Source organism: Giraffa tippelskirchi, chromosome 10 (genome assembly GCF_054371585.1).
Source record: "Giraffa tippelskirchi isolate mGirTip1 chromosome 10, T2T-mGirTip1v1.2.pri, whole genome shotgun sequence".
NCBI lineage: Eukaryota > Metazoa > Chordata > Mammalia > Artiodactyla > Giraffidae > Giraffa > Giraffa tippelskirchi.
In genome coordinates this window covers 160016558-160032541 of record NC_137284.1, presented here as the reverse complement: position 1 = coordinate 160032541, position 15984 = coordinate 160016558, and the positions used below count along the sequence as shown (strand labels likewise).

At 54.7% G+C, this 15984-nt stretch overlaps 1 protein-coding gene across 33 annotated transcripts in view; it reads left to right on the top strand.

Moving 5' to 3' along the window:
• LOC145524035 (uncharacterized) overlaps positions 1–15984 on the top strand; it is a 343643-nt gene that overhangs the window by 117372 nt on the left and 210287 nt on the right. For 29 of the 33 annotated variants that reach the window (XR_014067056.1, XR_014067063.1, XR_014067053.1 and 26 more), the window contains one exon: positions 11644–11796. The gene's annotated coding sequence lies outside the window, so the exon portion shown is untranslated. Of the gene's footprint in view, positions 1–8344; positions 8642–11643; positions 11797–13866; positions 13987–15984 lie in introns of all 33 variants that reach the window. The other 4 variants (XR_014067079.1, XR_014067083.1, XR_014067078.1 and 1 more) reach the window with 2 other exon arrangements.

The following is a 15984-nucleotide window of genomic DNA, read 5'->3' as shown; positions in this document are numbered from 1 at the left end:
TTATTTAGCAACTCCCTCTACAAAGTGATTTTCTTTCCCAAGTGAGAAACAAAACCAGAATTCTAACTCTGCGTTAAACCTAAGCAAACAGTGGGTTACACAATGGGTTACGGCAGCTGGAACTGGAGAGAGCCCGGCCCTGAGCAAACGTGGAGGGAGGTGTCTTTGATGCTCTGTCCTCCTGGGCCCTGCCCCACGGGGATGCAGGCCCCCAGCCTTCTGGGGACTTCAAAGCCGAGCCGCACCTCCAGCCTGGCCTCACCCGAACCCCAGGAGCTGATGGAGCTCGCACCCAGCCATACTCGCAGCAGGGACGCTGGGCAATTTGTTCTCGCTGCTGTGACTTTGAACTTGGGATCTCAGGTTTCTCTCTGTGTCACTGCCTTTGAACTGCAATTCCTCGCTGCCTGAATTATCTGTTTACAACTGCTCCTTGATACCTGTCGGAGGGCCTCACACATTCCAGGCCCTCACCTGCCGGGGCCCAGCCGCCACCTCCCACTTGAGCCTCACCTCTCCTCGTCACCTCCGTCAAGACCTGGGGTCCCCGATGTGCTGAGGTCACTTCCTAACACCCTGTGCGTCTTCGCTGCCTTGGAGGGTCTTGAGGTTGGAGCTGTCGTGCCAGGGCAGAAGCAGGAAAAGACGGAGCCGGGGAACGGCGGCCTTCCCGGGGCTGACCCAGGACCCTGGTCCCCGCTGCACCCACCCCCAGGGGAGGAGCCCCCCCACTCCACCCCCAGGGGAGGAGCCCCCGTGCTTGTCCACACCTTTTCGCTCCTTTTCCTGCCCAACCTCCAGGTTTTGTAACCGAAACGCTTCCTGAATCGCAGGAGTGCTCTCAGGACTGGGACTTCACCGCGCGATGGCTCTAGTCACAGATTCCAGGAGACGGAAAATGGTTCTAGTGGACCTGCAGTCCATTTCAGACCATGGGCATGCAGGGCTCACCTGTGCTCCCTCTGTGAGAGGCATATGTGTCGTGAGGCTCCATTCACCACACGAGAAAAATACACATCGTGGCCACTTGTGCACGAAACCATGATGAACAGCTGTCTAGATTCTTCTCCTGTGAGTCTCAGAAATTTTACCTGGAAACCGAGATGTAGCCACAGTCACAGAGTTCTTGCGTGAGATGTGTTCATGGGACAGATGAAGACAGTAAATGCCCAGTTCCAGCGCCAGGCCCTGGGGAGTTCTGGCTGTGACCCCAGCTCTTGTGGGCAGGCAGGCCTGGGGCCCCCGAGAGTGGGGGTTCCTCTTTGCTGTACCCTCCTCTCACTCCCCCCACTCCCATCCCGTCGCCTCCTCTGTGGACCTTTTCCTCCAGGCACCTGGTCAAGAGGATGTGATCTGCCCCAGGGCGGGGGCCTCATTCTATCCACTGAGGTACCAGGCCCCTGGGCACACCTGCCTCCCATTGGCTCCTCCGTCTGTGTCGGATGACCACCTGGCTTCTCTCAACACATCTCGAGCCTTCTGACTCCACAGCTTTCAACAGGATGTTTTCTTGCTAAAAACCCTGACTTTCACCCAACTCTCCAAAACTGAGCCCCTCCTTGAGGTTCCAGCTCAGGCTTCCTCTTGATTTGGTTTGTTGTGTTCTGGCGGCGCTGTGTCCTCATTGAGGCATGCAGGCTTGTCCTGGTCACGGCCAGGCTTCTCCAGCCATGCTGCATGGGCACGTGGGACCTCAGTTTCCCCCACCAGGGGTCGAACCCTCGTCCCCTGAGTTGGAAGGTGGATTCTTAACTCCTGGACCACCAGGGAAGTCCCTGAAATTTCCTTGCATGAAATCTTCCTGAAATGTTCTTCCCCTTCCGCCGAATTCCTGTAGCAGCTCTGTGTGTTGTTGCTGAAACGTAGTTCTCTAAACATATTACGAGCATCCAGAAAAGTGTTTTTTATGCCAGCTCACTGATTGGTCCCATAAATGGAGATTTTAACGAGCTTTGTGTTGGAGGCCACAGAGTCCGGCTTTAGGGAGGAAGTTGTGAGTCATTGGCCCACAGAACAGACACTTCCCCTGGTGGGGCAGGTGCTTGGCCCGAGAACAGAGCTGTGGCAGCCGTGGGCGAGATTTGGGCAGACGGGACGCATTCAGTTCCTGAAAGGCATTAATTATGATCAGTTCAGTTCAGTTCAGTTGCTCAGTCGTGTCCGACTCTTTTCGACTCCATGAATCGCAGCACGCCAGGCCTCCCTGTCCATTACCAACTCCCGGAGTTTACCCCAACCCATGTCCATCAAGTCGGTGATGCCATCTAGCCATCTCATCCTCTGTCGTCCCCTTTTCCTCCTGCCCCCAATCCTTCCCAGCATCAGGGTCTTTTCCAATGAGTCAGCTCTTCACATCAGGTGGCCAAAGTATTGGAGTTTCAGCTTCAACATCAGTCCTTCCAATGAACACCCAGGACTGATCTCCTTTAGGATGGACTGGTTGGATCTCCTTGCAGTCCAAGGGACTCTCAAGAGTCTTCTCCAACACCACAGTTCAAAAGCGTCAATTCTTCGGCGCTCAGCTTTCTTCACAGGCCAACTCTCACATCCATATATGACCACTGGAGAAACCATAGCCTAGACTAGACGGACCTTTGTTGGCAAAGTAATGTCTCTGCTTTTTAATATGCTGTCTAGGTTGGTCATAACTTTCCTTCCAAGGAGTGTCTTTTAATTTCATGGCTGCAATCACCATCAGCAGTGATTTTGGAGCCCCCCAAAATAAAGTCTGACACTGTTTCCACTGTTTCCCCATCTATTTCCCATTACAATGCTGGGGCCTTAGTTACGATGCTGGGGCCTGGCAGACGTCTCAGCGTTGGTGGGCTTTGGCAGACGGTCGAACAACACAAAGGGCATCATCACGAGGAAGGGCCAGGATGGACGTCTCCGGGGCCCCCAGGAACAGGACATGAATCTTGCCGTGGCCAGGCTGGGGACCCGGAGGGGGTTCTGTGGTCTGAGCTGTGAGCCCCCGGGATCCGGGACGGTGAGCCAGCCAGGTCACTGTAGAATAATTTTCTGATCCTTCTGTTTCTTAGTATTGTAATTCTGGTCCTCACACTTTTAGCAACCGTCTCTTCCTTAAAAGACATGGGCCCTTGGATCAAACTCTTCCAGCAGCACCGACGTTGTCTGTGGCGAGTCCTCTGTATTTCCAGGGCAGCACACCAGATCCTCTTGGGAGGTTAGTGGCTCTCAAACCCAGAGCCTGGGAGGGCGGGGCTGTCTGGCACCACTCCAGGTCTCATGTCCCGGGGCTCCTCTCACTTCTGCTGAGTAGACTGGGGCCTCGGGAGGACCAGCGTCTTGTCCATGATCTCCACTCATGCTTATTGGGTGATGGGTTTGCTCGGTCCGGCTCCGCGTTTCCGGTCACTCTCCCCAGCCCCCCCTTTCTTCCTCTGGCATCCATGCCTGCAGCCCCCTCCTCCCCCGTCCTTCGTCCCCTCGCCCCAGCCCTCTGTCAGCTTGGCTCCCAGACCCCACCTCCCAGACCTGCTTCTCCCGCCTCCCCAGTCTCCATCTGTGTCATCCGCTCTCTCAGAATTCCTTTCCTCCTCCCGTCAGAGTCTCCACTGGTCCCTAAAGGCCTGGTGGACATCACTGTCCCCAGCGCACCAAGCGCTTTAGTTTACCCCGCACAGATCCAGCGTGTTTGCGCCTCCTCTGGCTCCTATGGTCGGGACGACACGGTCATTCTCACACTTTCCAGCAAACACACCTCCTTCCCGCGGGGGAGACCACATCCTTCTCTGCATCCTCACTTGCTGCTGGCATGGAATCCAGACCAGCCCCACGGGGCGCCCCGCCCTGTAAAGTACAGGACTCAAACTCGCAGCCTCGGGTGCTCCTGGAAAAGGCAAAGGCAAAGGCAGCCTGTCTCTCTGTGCTGTGCTTCCTCGCTCAGGCGTGTCCGACTCTGTGCGACCCCATGGACTGTGGTCAGCCAGGCTCCTCTGTCCATGGGGATTCTCCAGACAAGAATCCTGGAGTGGGCAGCCTACTCCTTGTCCAGGGGATTGTTCCAACCCAGAAATTGAACCAGGGTCTCCTACACTGCAGGTGGATTCTTTACCGGCTGAGCCCCCAGGGAAGCCCTGGCTCAGGAAGATCTCCTGGAGAAGGGATAGGCTACCCACTCCAGGATTCTTGGGCTTCTCTGGTGGCTCAGACAGTAAAGAATTCTCCTGCAATGTGGGAGACCTGGGTTTGATCCCTGGGTTGGAAAGATCCCCTGGAGGAGGGCTTGGCAACCCACTCCAGGATTCTTGCCTGGAGGATCTCATGGACAGAGGAGCCTGGCGGGCTGCCCAGAGTCGGACATGACTGAGCAGCTAAGCACACGTGCACATCTCTTCCTGAGTCCTGAGTCCTCGAGGCCTTGTTCTTACAGCACTTACGGCCCCTCAAGCTCCGTCCAGTCTCCCTCAGCCTGTTCTCCCATGTCCCTGGGCTCTGGGGCAATTCTGTGCCCCTCTCTGTTTCCTTGTCACTCCTGTGGGCTCAGCCCTCGCTGCCTTTAGTGGTGTGGTTTTGTGACATGGAAGCGCATATCCTTTGAAAACAGAACCAAGAGCATAACGCCGCTGGTTATACATCCCATGTGTGTGTCCACAGCTAACCCAGGAGCTGGTGAAGGTCCCTCGTCATGAACTGGGGTGTAAAGCGGGAGCGTGTAGGAGCCCAGGCTGCAAACCTCCGCGTTTGTTGCTGGCACGTTGAAGGGAACATTCCTGACGGGCACGCACCCCTGCGCCAGCGTCTCGCCTGCTGTGCGCTGTGGGTTACAGCGTAGTCCTGACTGGCATGTGCGGCCCAGGGCAGGGTGGCTGTGACTGTCCTGACTCCAGGAGGGCGGAAGTCTCAGAGGAGGCCCCTGGGGCTGGAGCCTGGAGCCCGGCTCTCTGGGCTGCTTCTCCTTCCAGAGCCTGGAGGACGAGCGCCTACCCCGCAGCAGCCTCGGCTGCGGTCAGCAGGGCGACTCGACCCTCCCTCCCCCCGTCAGTGCTGCGGGGCAGTCACACGGGCCCGGGGACAGGCTGTCTGTAGGGACCACAGGTAACCCCACCTCTCCAGTTTGGGGAGCTGCTGCCTCCTCCCAGCTGCACATCGCACGCACACACCCAGGGGTGTAGCCCATCTCCGCTGTCTCATGGGCTTTCCCATTTAGCCTCTGGATCGAACTATTGCTGGCTGTTGTTGCTGTTCAGTCACTCAGTCGTGTCCGACTCTTTGCGACCCCATGGACTGCAGCACGCCAGGCCTCGCTGTCCCTCACTGTCTCCTGGAGTTTACTCAGACTCATGTCCATTGAGTCAGTGATGCCTTAAGTCTGAAATATTTACTATAAAATTGTGTGTGTTCTCAGAACAGATGTCTTTTGATCTGTACTTTTTCCTTATGATAGATGAAGACTGGGGAAGACATTCATGTTATAAGCATAGACTCTGCATTCAGATGGGTGTATCTTTCCCTTTCTCCCTTGTCTTTCACTTCTTTTCTTCCTCAGCTATTGTAAGGCCTCCTCAGACAACCATTTTGCCTTTTTGCATTTCTTTTTCTTGGGGATGGTTTTCATCAACACCTTCTGTACAGTGTTATGAACCTCTGTCCACAGTCCTCAGGCCCTCTGTCTGTGAGACCTAGTCCCTTGAATCTATTTGTCACCTCCACTGGATAATCATAGGGGATTTGATTTAGGTCATATCTGAATGGCCTTGTGGTTTTCCTTAATTCCTTCAATTTAAGCCTGAATTTTACAGTAAGGAACTAATGATCTGAGTCACAGTCAGCTCCCAGTCTTGTTTTTGCTGACTGTATAGTATAGAGCTTCTCCATCTTTGACTGCATCGATTATTATGAGTCTGATTTCGATATTGACGACCTGGTGACGTCCATGTCTAGAGTCATCTCTTGTGTTGTTGGAAAAGGGTGTTTCCTACGACGAATGTGTTCTCTTAACAAAACTCTTTTAGCCTTTGCCCTGCTTCATTTTGTGCTCCGATGCCAAATGACTTTCTACTTTTGCATTCCAGTGCCCTGTGATGAAAAGAACATCTTCTTCTTTTTTTTCCTTCGGTGTTAGTTCAGAAGCTCTTGTAGGTCATCATAGGACTGTTTAACTTCAGCTTCTTCAGCATTAGTGCTTGGGGCATAGACTTGGATTACTGTGATATTGAATGGTTTGCCTTGGGAACGAACAGAGATTATTCTGTCGTTTTTGAGACTGCACCCAAGTACTGCATTTCAGACTCTTTTGCTGACTATGAGGGCTACACCATTTCTTCTAAGGGATTCTTGCCCACAGTAGTAGATATAACGGTCATGTGAATTAAATTTGCCCATTCCCATTCATTTTAATTCACTGATTCCTAAAGTATCGTTGTTCCATCTTGCCATTTCCTGCTTGACAATGTCCAATTTACCTTGATTCATGGACCTAACATTCCAGGTTCCTATGCAATATTGTTAACAGTATCGGTCTTTACTTTCATCACCAGACACATCCACAACTGTGTATCATTTCAGCTTTGGCCCAGCCGCCCAGCCTCTTCCTTCTTTCTGGAGCTGTTTCTCTGCTCTTCCCTAGTAATTTAATCTGGGACATTTACTGACCTGGGGGGCTCATCTTCCGGTGTCATATCTTTTTGCCCTTTCATACCATTCGTGGATTCTCCCGGCAAGGAGAATACTGGAGGTTTGCTATTCCCTCCTCCACTATTCCCAATATTCTCATCACATTTGAAGTGCTTCGTGTATATTCAAATGTCACCCCCACCACACACACACAGAAACCCCCCAGCGTTCACAGTCACGTCCAGAAAGTTCTGCCCTGGTCTCCATCACCTCACATCAGCCGCTCTTTCACATTCATGAAGGGATAACGCAGTTTACAAGCTGTAGTTACCTGTGTCCTTTCATGTCCTGGGTGTAGACCAGTGGTGGTGGCCCCCTCCTCCCTGACGGGTCCAAACGGATCTTTAAAATCCTCAGTTGCATCCTTAGGTCAAGCAGGGGCCTTGCAGCAGCCCAGTCAGTGACACAGCACTTTAATGTGACCCGAAGTCAGGACACCAGCGCACGAGGCCGAGGTCGGGATGCCGGTGCATGAGGCTTTTCTCCCGCGTGTTTATGTGATCACCGTGCCCATTGGAAGGCGGGTTTGTTTTTGGCCCCTGAGCCCGCACGCAGGGGCCCAGCCTTAGCCTCACGCGCTGTCGGTGGTGGCCAGCCTGGTGCTAGGCACGGTGTGGACGCCATGTGGGCGGGAAGGAGGCCCTATGGTGAAGACGGACCTCCGGGAGAGGCCGGGGACACGGACTCCAAGCCTGGCTGTCAGCCAGCACTGGACCTCGGAATGGAAGGGCTCTTCGCTGTGCGGAGCCTCGGTCTCCTTGCCTGTAAGATGGCGCAGCGGGACCCGCCCAGGGACTTGGAGCTCAGGAAGCTAGAGTGCGCGACGGCTTTTGGGGAGGGTGCTCAGTGTGAGGGTGGGCCAGTGGGTGGGGGTCTCCGCGTCCAGGCGCCTCCTGTAGGGTGGGCGCCCTGCTGAGCCTGACCCGGGCGTCCTTCCCCTGCACAACAGGCTCCCCACAGACACTGCAGCCAGGCTGCTCACCTGCCTCCCCGTCGCAGACTTGGGGGGCTTGCGGGTGACTGTAGCCGTCACTCTTTCACCTTCTTTGTTCATCGAGGTTTGAGCTCAGTGCTTCTGAAGGTGTGTTCCCAGATGCCCAGGTTCCAGGCACTGTGGATTCATGCGAGGATTTTTGGAATGATCTTATTGGATCCAGTGAGAGCTGAGTCCCACTCAAAAGGAGACTCTGACACCCTAACCCAGCCTGAGTCGCCTGCCGCTGGAGAACAGCCCAAGAAAGGCCCTCAGCTGCAGCCTCAGTTCACGTGCAGGAGGAGCCCTCCCTCCAGCCCAGGGCCATCTGGGCGGTTTTTGTTGTTCAGTCACTCAGTCATGTCCGACTCTTTGCGACCCCATGGACTGCAGCACGCCAGGCTTCCCTGTCCTTCGCCATCTCCCAGAGTTTGCTCAAACTCTTGTCCATTGAGTTGGCGATGCCATCCAACCATCTCATCCTCTGTTGCCCCCTTCTCCTCCTGCCCTCAGTCTTTACCAGCATCAGGGTCTTTTCTAGGTCCCCCCAAACCAAGGCTCCACAGTCCAGAGAGAAAAGGCAGTCTTGGGGAGAACTGATTGTTTTAAAGCTTTGAACTGTCAGGAGAACCCCCAGATCTTACTGAGCTTCTTTATTTTGCAGAATGAGTGTTTTGATTGAATTAAATACGGGGGAACAGCAATCTTTCGGGGAACTCTTGGCTCCTGCAGGTCTTCGTGTGGTCTTAATTTCACGGCATCCTCAGAAATCCATTCAAGTGACGCTGTCCCCACGCATGCAGCACAGAGGAAAGGAAGTTCTGGACACGAGGGTGGACGTGACTGTTGGACCTTTTCACCCCGAGGATGGCGGAAGGTGGCAGAGTGCGGAGGGGTGTTAACACGTGTCCCCAGATACATAAGCAGAGGACAGAGGACGCGGTGCAGGAGGGACCCCCACGGCCTGGCCCCGTCTGCTCTCGGGGGACCGACAGTGCCGAGGAGGAGACATCCCACACACCTGATGAGGTGAACTGAGGATACGCGCCGGAGAACAGGGATATGGTGGAGATTTCACTCAGTGCAGATTGAGGATACGATTTCTAGAATCAAAAGAAGTTGTAGAACTAAAAAAACACACTAGCCTGCGTCTGAGTTCATCCTTGCCTTCAAAAAAACCACACCATCTGTTGCTAAATAAATAGATAACATAATCCAAGCCGTTAAGGACGGACACAGCATGCTGGATAATGGGAGGAGAAGCGATCTGTGATCATATGGTGTGAAGGCCGTCAGCATTTTAGTAAAGTCTGTGGGAAGCACACAAAATATGGAGAAGTGAGAGGTTTTCCCAATGGTGTGAGGGATTCAGTTTTTAGTTGGCCAAGTCGATAATGAACAGCTAACAACCGCTTGTTCATTTCGGTGACTGCAAACCGAAGCCGCCTTCTGCTCCCTGCTCTGAGTCAAGGACTGCGTTGGTCACAGTAGGTCCTTGGTACCTGGTCCCTTTTGCCCAGTGGGAAATAATCTGCTGGCTTACGAAGGAGACGCAAGAGACTTGGGTCCAATCCCTGGTTGGGAAGATCCCTTGGAGGAGGAAATGGCAACCCACTCCAGTATTCTTGCCTGGGAAATCCCATGGACAGAGGAGCCCAGTGGGCCACAGTCCATGGAGTTGCAACGAGTCAGACGTGGCTGAGTGACTGAGCATGCCCTTTTGTGTCTCTGGAAGAAGGTCCATGTCAGCAATGATGGAATACAAGGCTTTTTCAGCCACATTGGAGCTCATCTGAGCGTGCAGGTTCACGTTGAGTGAAGACCTCATCCTCTCCAGATGGTGTCCTGGTGAGGCTCTCCCGCCTGAGGGAGGATCCCTGCTCTCCCCCCGTTGGCAGGGCTGCAGTGTTTCCAAGGGAGGTGCCCGGACAGTGCAGCGGAAACGTTCCAAGCACAGATCATCTCAGACCCTGACGATGTGCTGCTGCAGCGATGGAGACCAGCCAAGGAGAGAGACCAGAGCCATAGGGGAGCCAGCCCAGGGCTCCCTGCATCCCCCCCGGCCCCTCTTCCGCTTGGGGGGTTCCGGACAGTCCCCACTCGGGCTCCGGGACGCCCCTCTGCAGAGTCGGGGCCGCCCGCAGTCTCCAGGGAGCTGTCTTGGCTGGCTCTGACCGGGGCCTTCCACGGTTCTCTGTTGGCCACGCTGCCTGCCCCACACCCGGGAGCCGCTCTGGGTGCCTCCGGGACACCCCACGCCGCACGCCTCCTCCCTGTGGGGTCCTCGGGTGGTGGTCATACCCGCCTCGCTCTGCCACGGGGCTGTCGGCTGGCCATGCTCTCCCCACCATTGCTCCAGCTCCAGGAGTTAGGGGGACTCGGGTCACGCGTCTCCTCCGGCGTTCACTGCGTGGGCAGGGCGAGGGCTCGAACAGCTGTGCCAGTGGTGGTTTCTAGAGGGATCCCTCCAGACCTCTGTAGTGATGTCTGCTCTAAACACACGTCTCCAGGAAGCTGTGCACTTCTTTCTCACACACCCCCGAGTGTCATGTAGCGTTTTAAGAGAGCTTGAGGTCATCAGAAATTCCCCTTGTCCTCTGCTGTCTTTCATGGTTTAACCCACTTAAAAGGCCTGCACGTGGAGTCCCCGCGGCCAACTGCCACTTGTTAACTCCAATATCTGTCAATTGTCAGGTTCCAGGGTGGTGTGGGCAGCAGGGCAGAGAAGGGCTGTTCCCAAGGTGCCTTCTTCTGTCGGGAGAACCCAGCATCAGTGGGAAGGAGATCCGTGAGCGCTTGGCAGCGTGGGCCGTGGTGGAGGGTCCCTGGGGGACGTCTGGGGGGTCGGGGAGCCTCGGTGAAGACGGGACTTGTGAGCCGTGACCAGGGTCCTCTGGGACCCATGCCGGTGGGACCAGGGCGGGACCTTCCACACGAGGGACCGAATGCGGGAGCCTCCGCGGGAGCCTAGGGGACCTGAGGCCTGAGACCGTGCGCTGATTCACCAGCACACATGGCTGTGCGCTCTGTGCGCCCTCCGTGGTTTACTTCCTCCAGCGGTGAAGCTGGAGTGCATCGTGGCTAAGCACGCCTTCTCCCAGGAAAGCGGGGACGTGCCCTCAGCAGGGACTTCTCATTGCTCTCTATACGGCTGACTAAAGGAGAAGCGTTGGATACTGCAGTTGCTGCAGGAACACCACATTTGATGAAACTCGACCTTTACTTATGAAGACACTTCTCAGAAATGAGGAACGGACATGGAAAAGCTCCCTCAACTTTATAAGGTCTACATAAACGAAAACGAACAGTAAGCAGTGTGGTTTGTGGAAAAACATTCGATTATTTCCTTGTGATTAGGATCAAGACATGTGCTTCATGCTCAGTCACGCCTGACTCTTTGTGACCCCGTGGACTGCAGCCCACCAGGCTCCTCTGTCCGTGGGATTCTCCAGGCGAGAACACTGGAGTGGGCGGCCACACCCTCCTCCAGGGGATCTTCCCGACCCAGGGATCGAACCCGCGTTTCCTGTGTCTCTTGCTTTACAGGTGGTTTGTTTACCTCTGAGTCACTGGGGAAGCCCAGGATTAAGGCATAGATGACTGTTATCTGTGTTAATTTTCAACATCTCTCCTGAACAGAGAAATAGTACACGTCAAATAAATACAAGGATGTATGGTATAAAAATGTGAGGAGGTAGGCGAAACTGTCATTTTTCATATGATGATTATCTATAGAGAAAACCCAGCAGAATTAATGAATTACTGAAACCAAACAGGGCCTAGTAAAGAACCTGGATTATTAATAAAATTAACCTACAGTTCTCAGTAGTGTTTTTCCTCATCAATAGCGAACAGTTGGATTATATAGTATAAATAAGGCACCATTCAGAATAGCCACCCAGCTCTTCAGTATCCAGAACTTAACCTGACAGAGAATGCATAAAGACCTTCAGAAGAAAATTTAAATACTCTTTTATGGAGCACAAAAGGGGATTTTAATTAATGGGAAGATATCCTGGTTTCATGTGCAGGACCGATGAACATGACCATCCCGAAGAGAGAGCCCCTGCCACGTATCGAGGGTCACTAAAGGGCCGGAGCAGACGCAGGGCAGAACCAAACCCAACCCAAGAGGAACCGTGAAGGTGACTAGAGCTGGCCAAGCACCGGGAGGCCCACTGATGGTGAGAAATGGCGGTACCTGGGTGGGTGGGTGGGACCGAGGCGCACGAAGTTGCGGTGCGTGTGCAGGGGGCAGGGGCGTGGCCTCCCCGAGGGGCGTGGCTTCCCCCCGAGGGGCGGGGCAGCGCGGCAGCCTCCCCCCACCCGGCCCGGAAAGAACCCGGAGACCGCGATGGGCCGAGCAGCGACTCTAGGTCACTCCGGCGGGCGGCGTGTCTTAGTGTGAACGCGCCGCTCTCACTGCAGGGGAGCGGCGCGCCCCTCCGGCCTCTTTACTTCTCGGGAGAGCAGCGAGTGCAGGCTCTGAGTTTCCGCTGAAGTTCACTCCCGAGTCCTCTGAGGGAGCCAAGTCCTCATCCGATAGCTCTTTATGACAGTTTACAACGTGTTGCATAAATGGAGTATCTCGTCTAAATAATCCCCTTCTATCCTCGCTGCTTCTACCCTTTAAATATCGGATGATGTTTATCTTGTCTTCGCTTAGTCCACGATTAGGAGCGCTGTACACACTTGGCGGCCTTAATCTTTTCCTCCTAAATCAATCCTCGAAGCCAGCCTCTTAATATTGTTGTTGCTCCGTTCCGCTCTGAACCTCGTCCAAGTCTTCTGTCTTTCTCGCGTCGAGCTGCCAGGCTGGGGGAGCCGGAAGCAGTGTTGCCCTAAGGGCAGACTCGCCGACTTGCCCCCAGCCCGCCAGGCTCTGGCCCAGGCCTCCTCCCCTGCCCCGTGACCTCTGCTCTCTGCCAGCCCTGCTTTTTTCATGGGGAATTATTGCTTTCCAAACACCTTCCTGACACCCCAGAGACTGACATTCAAATCAGGAGGAGGAGAAAGTGCAGGAACCCAAAGGGGACCTTCCTCCACTGTCTTTCCAGCGCCTGGAGGCCCCTTTCTCTTTCCCTGACAAGAGCTGTTTGACATGAATCTATCCCTTTGTATTTCCCTAGAGTTTTCATGCAAGATGCCCCCAGTTCCTCTGCATGATGGTCTGACTGTCTCCTGTGAGAGGCGTGGTAACCCGAGGCCCTTCTAGAAGGAGGGTCAGCGGGCTGCTTCCGGTCACCCGCTGTCCTGCCCCACTGTGCGTCTCACGGCGGCGTTGTCTGCTTCAGCGGCCGGCTGGGACCTCCTCCCCTTTCGTAAATCTGGTCTCCTGCTCTCTTCCTAAATGAAACCTTAAAATCTTCCCTGTGGTAGACACACGGCAGTCTGACAACCTTTCATCATGTTATTATTCACCCTGTCATTGCAGCTTTTCTGCACAGCTGGAGTATCCATGACTTATTTACATGTTATAAATACGAGCGTGAGTTACCCAGTGAGGTTTTACGACCTGCTTTTTTCTGATTACTTCTAATGTGTGACCGGGGCTTGCTTCCAGTCCCCAAATAGCTAACTGCAAAAATTGGCCTTGCGCACAAAAAGCCGCAGAGCGGAAAGTGAAAGTAAAGGTGGGGTGACTGCATGGGTGAACAGCGCACAAGTCTGGGGGTGCTGTTCCCCCAGACCGCCACGGGCACGGCAGCCCCTGGAGCTCCCAGTGCACAGCCTGCCCTTTGTGAGCAGAGACGCTGGGGGGCAGGCAGGGCTCCTCCCCAGGCCCAGGAGGTGGAGGAGCTTTACAAGCTCCGTTGCCTGCAGGATAGAGGCTCAAGGAGGCTTCCAGACAGGCTGCAGTTTGCCCTTTAAGATTCATCTTCTCCTGCTTTCTGTCACAGCACAAACCTGGAGGATTCCCCAAGCTTTGTCTCCCTGAACGTTTTCACAAGCTGGTCGTTGGCAGTAAATGTCCTCTCCTTCCACAGCCCGCTATCTCCGAGACGTCTTCCCCTGTCCTCTCTGTAGAGGGACTCTCTGCCCTTCTGTGCTGGTCACAGCCGTGCAAGTGCCCCGATTCTGCTGGGCCGGGGGGAGCCCCCAGTCGGGTCTCGCGCTCAAGGGCCGGCTCTGCCCTGCTCTCTTCGTTCAGGGTGTGCGCAGGGCGAGTGCCCAGCTCCGGGTGGATGACTGTTTGGAGATGATTCCTCGTTTCCTGTCTCTCTTCTCCACATTCACAACATGCGATCTTGCAGAAACAATGCCGCTAGCCGACACGTTGGAAAAGACCCTGATGCTGGGAAAGACCGAGAGCAGGAGGAGAAAGAGGACGACAGAGGCTGAGATGGCTGGATGGCGTCACTGACTCTATGGACGTGAGTTTGAGTAAACTCTGGGAGATGGTGGAGGACAGGGAAGCCTGAGGTGCTACAGTGCATGGGGTTGCAAAGAGTTGGACACGACTGAGCGACTGAACAATAACAGCCACAAACTATCACAATTAGGCTCCTTAGAAGATACAGAAGATGTGAGAGGAAAGGCTCCAGGGCTTTTAAGGGCCCTGATGGCTTCCCTGGGGGCTCAGCGGTAAAGAATCCACCTGCCAATGCGGGAGACACGGCTTTGATCCCTGGTCCGGGAAGAGCCCACTTGCCGTGGAGCAGCTAAGCCCGTGAGCCACAACCACTGAGCCTGCGCTCTGGAGCCTGGGAGCTGCAGTAAGAGAAGCTGCTGCAGTGAGCAGCCCGCATACTGCAAAGAGTGCCCCGCTCACTGCAGCTGGAGGAAAGCCAGCACAGGCACAGCCAGGAGAAGCCGGGGACCAGGAGAAAGTACGTGCGGGCTCTGTGGGGCTTCTGTCACCCAGGACCCGTGAACGTGACCTTATTTGAAAAACAGGGTCTTGGCAGATGTTACTCAATTCAGGATCTCAAGATGCGACCAGCCTGGGTTAACCAGTGAGCTTTAAACCCAAGGGCACAGATGCAGAGGCGCACCTGGAAGCCCGTGATGCCCAGGCTTGCCGGTGGCCACGGGAAGCAGGAGGGCCTGGAGCAGGTTTTCCCCTCGGTGGTCCAGAAGGAACAACCCTGCTGACGCCCGGATCGCAGAGCTCTGCCCCCCAGAACTGGGGGAGCGAACGCTGTGGCTGTAAGCATTCCTCTGTGGCGCTTTGTCCTCGCGGCCCTCGGATGCTGGCGCCGTACGGCTCCATGAGGGACGGCTGGCCGAGGACACGGGGCCCGCGCGCCCTGGAGGCGCCCTCACTCACTCTGTTCAGTGGCCACTGCCTGCTCTGCTCAGTTGCGTTTTCAGCCACGAGCAGTTTACTTCTAGGCAGGAGTGGAGAGGGAAGAGTTCTGGGCACGCCCCGCGGGGAAACCAACGTTGTGCAAAGTCCATCGGCCGGGAGTGGGGGGCATGTTTCCCCCTAAAGTGGGGTGCTGACACCACCTCCCCCACCAGTTTCGGTTGATTGGACCCTTGGTGTGCCGAGCGGCTGTAACTCAAATGATTGTTCCCCACCTCTGGCTGGATCCTGGAGCGTCTCTGAGATGGAAGAGGGAAGCAGAGTCCGCCTGCCAGTTCCTGGGGTTTTTATGTGACCTGTTGGAGGCCTGGGCTGTCTATTAGGATAAAACTCTCCTTGGATAGTTACAGTCCAGTCTGAAGAGCTCTGACTCTGGCCCCATCCATCGACAGAGTCAGAGGAAGGCACCAAGGCTGCGGACGTGGCATGGGATACCCGGGGTCTCCACGTGTGAGGGGGCTTGATGCCTGGTTCTGATGCCAGAGCTTCATTCACTGCATTTCAGCACATGTGGCCATGGCATCAGCCACCCTGTGACCATGGAGCAGAGTGAACACAGACACGTCTTTTCTGCTCAAACAATCTAGAATACAGTGAGGACTGTCTGGTGTGCACACACCCATGGGTTCTAGGACGCTCTGCAGACGTTGTATTTTGTTAGCTCCACATCCAGGCAAAGTGTATTTGTGAACGAGAGCAGGGACACGGACCAGGCAGGTCATTCCTGCAGCCTCTGGAAGCAGCTGGATCTGGATTTATTATTCATTAAGTATTTTGATTACTGAGGAAGGCTTTCTTGTCTCTCCTTGCTGTTCTTTGGAACTCTGCATTCAAATGGGTATATCTTTCCTTTTCTCCTTTGCCTTTTGCTTCTCTTCTTTTTTCAGCTATTTGTAAGGCCTCCTCGGACAACCATTTTGCCTTTTTGCATTTCTTTTTCTTGGGGATGGTCTTGATCGCTGTCTCCTGTACGATGTCACTAACCTCCGTCCATAGTTCTTCAGGCACACTGTCTATCAGATCTAATCTCTTGAATCTATTTGTCACTTCCACTGTATAATTG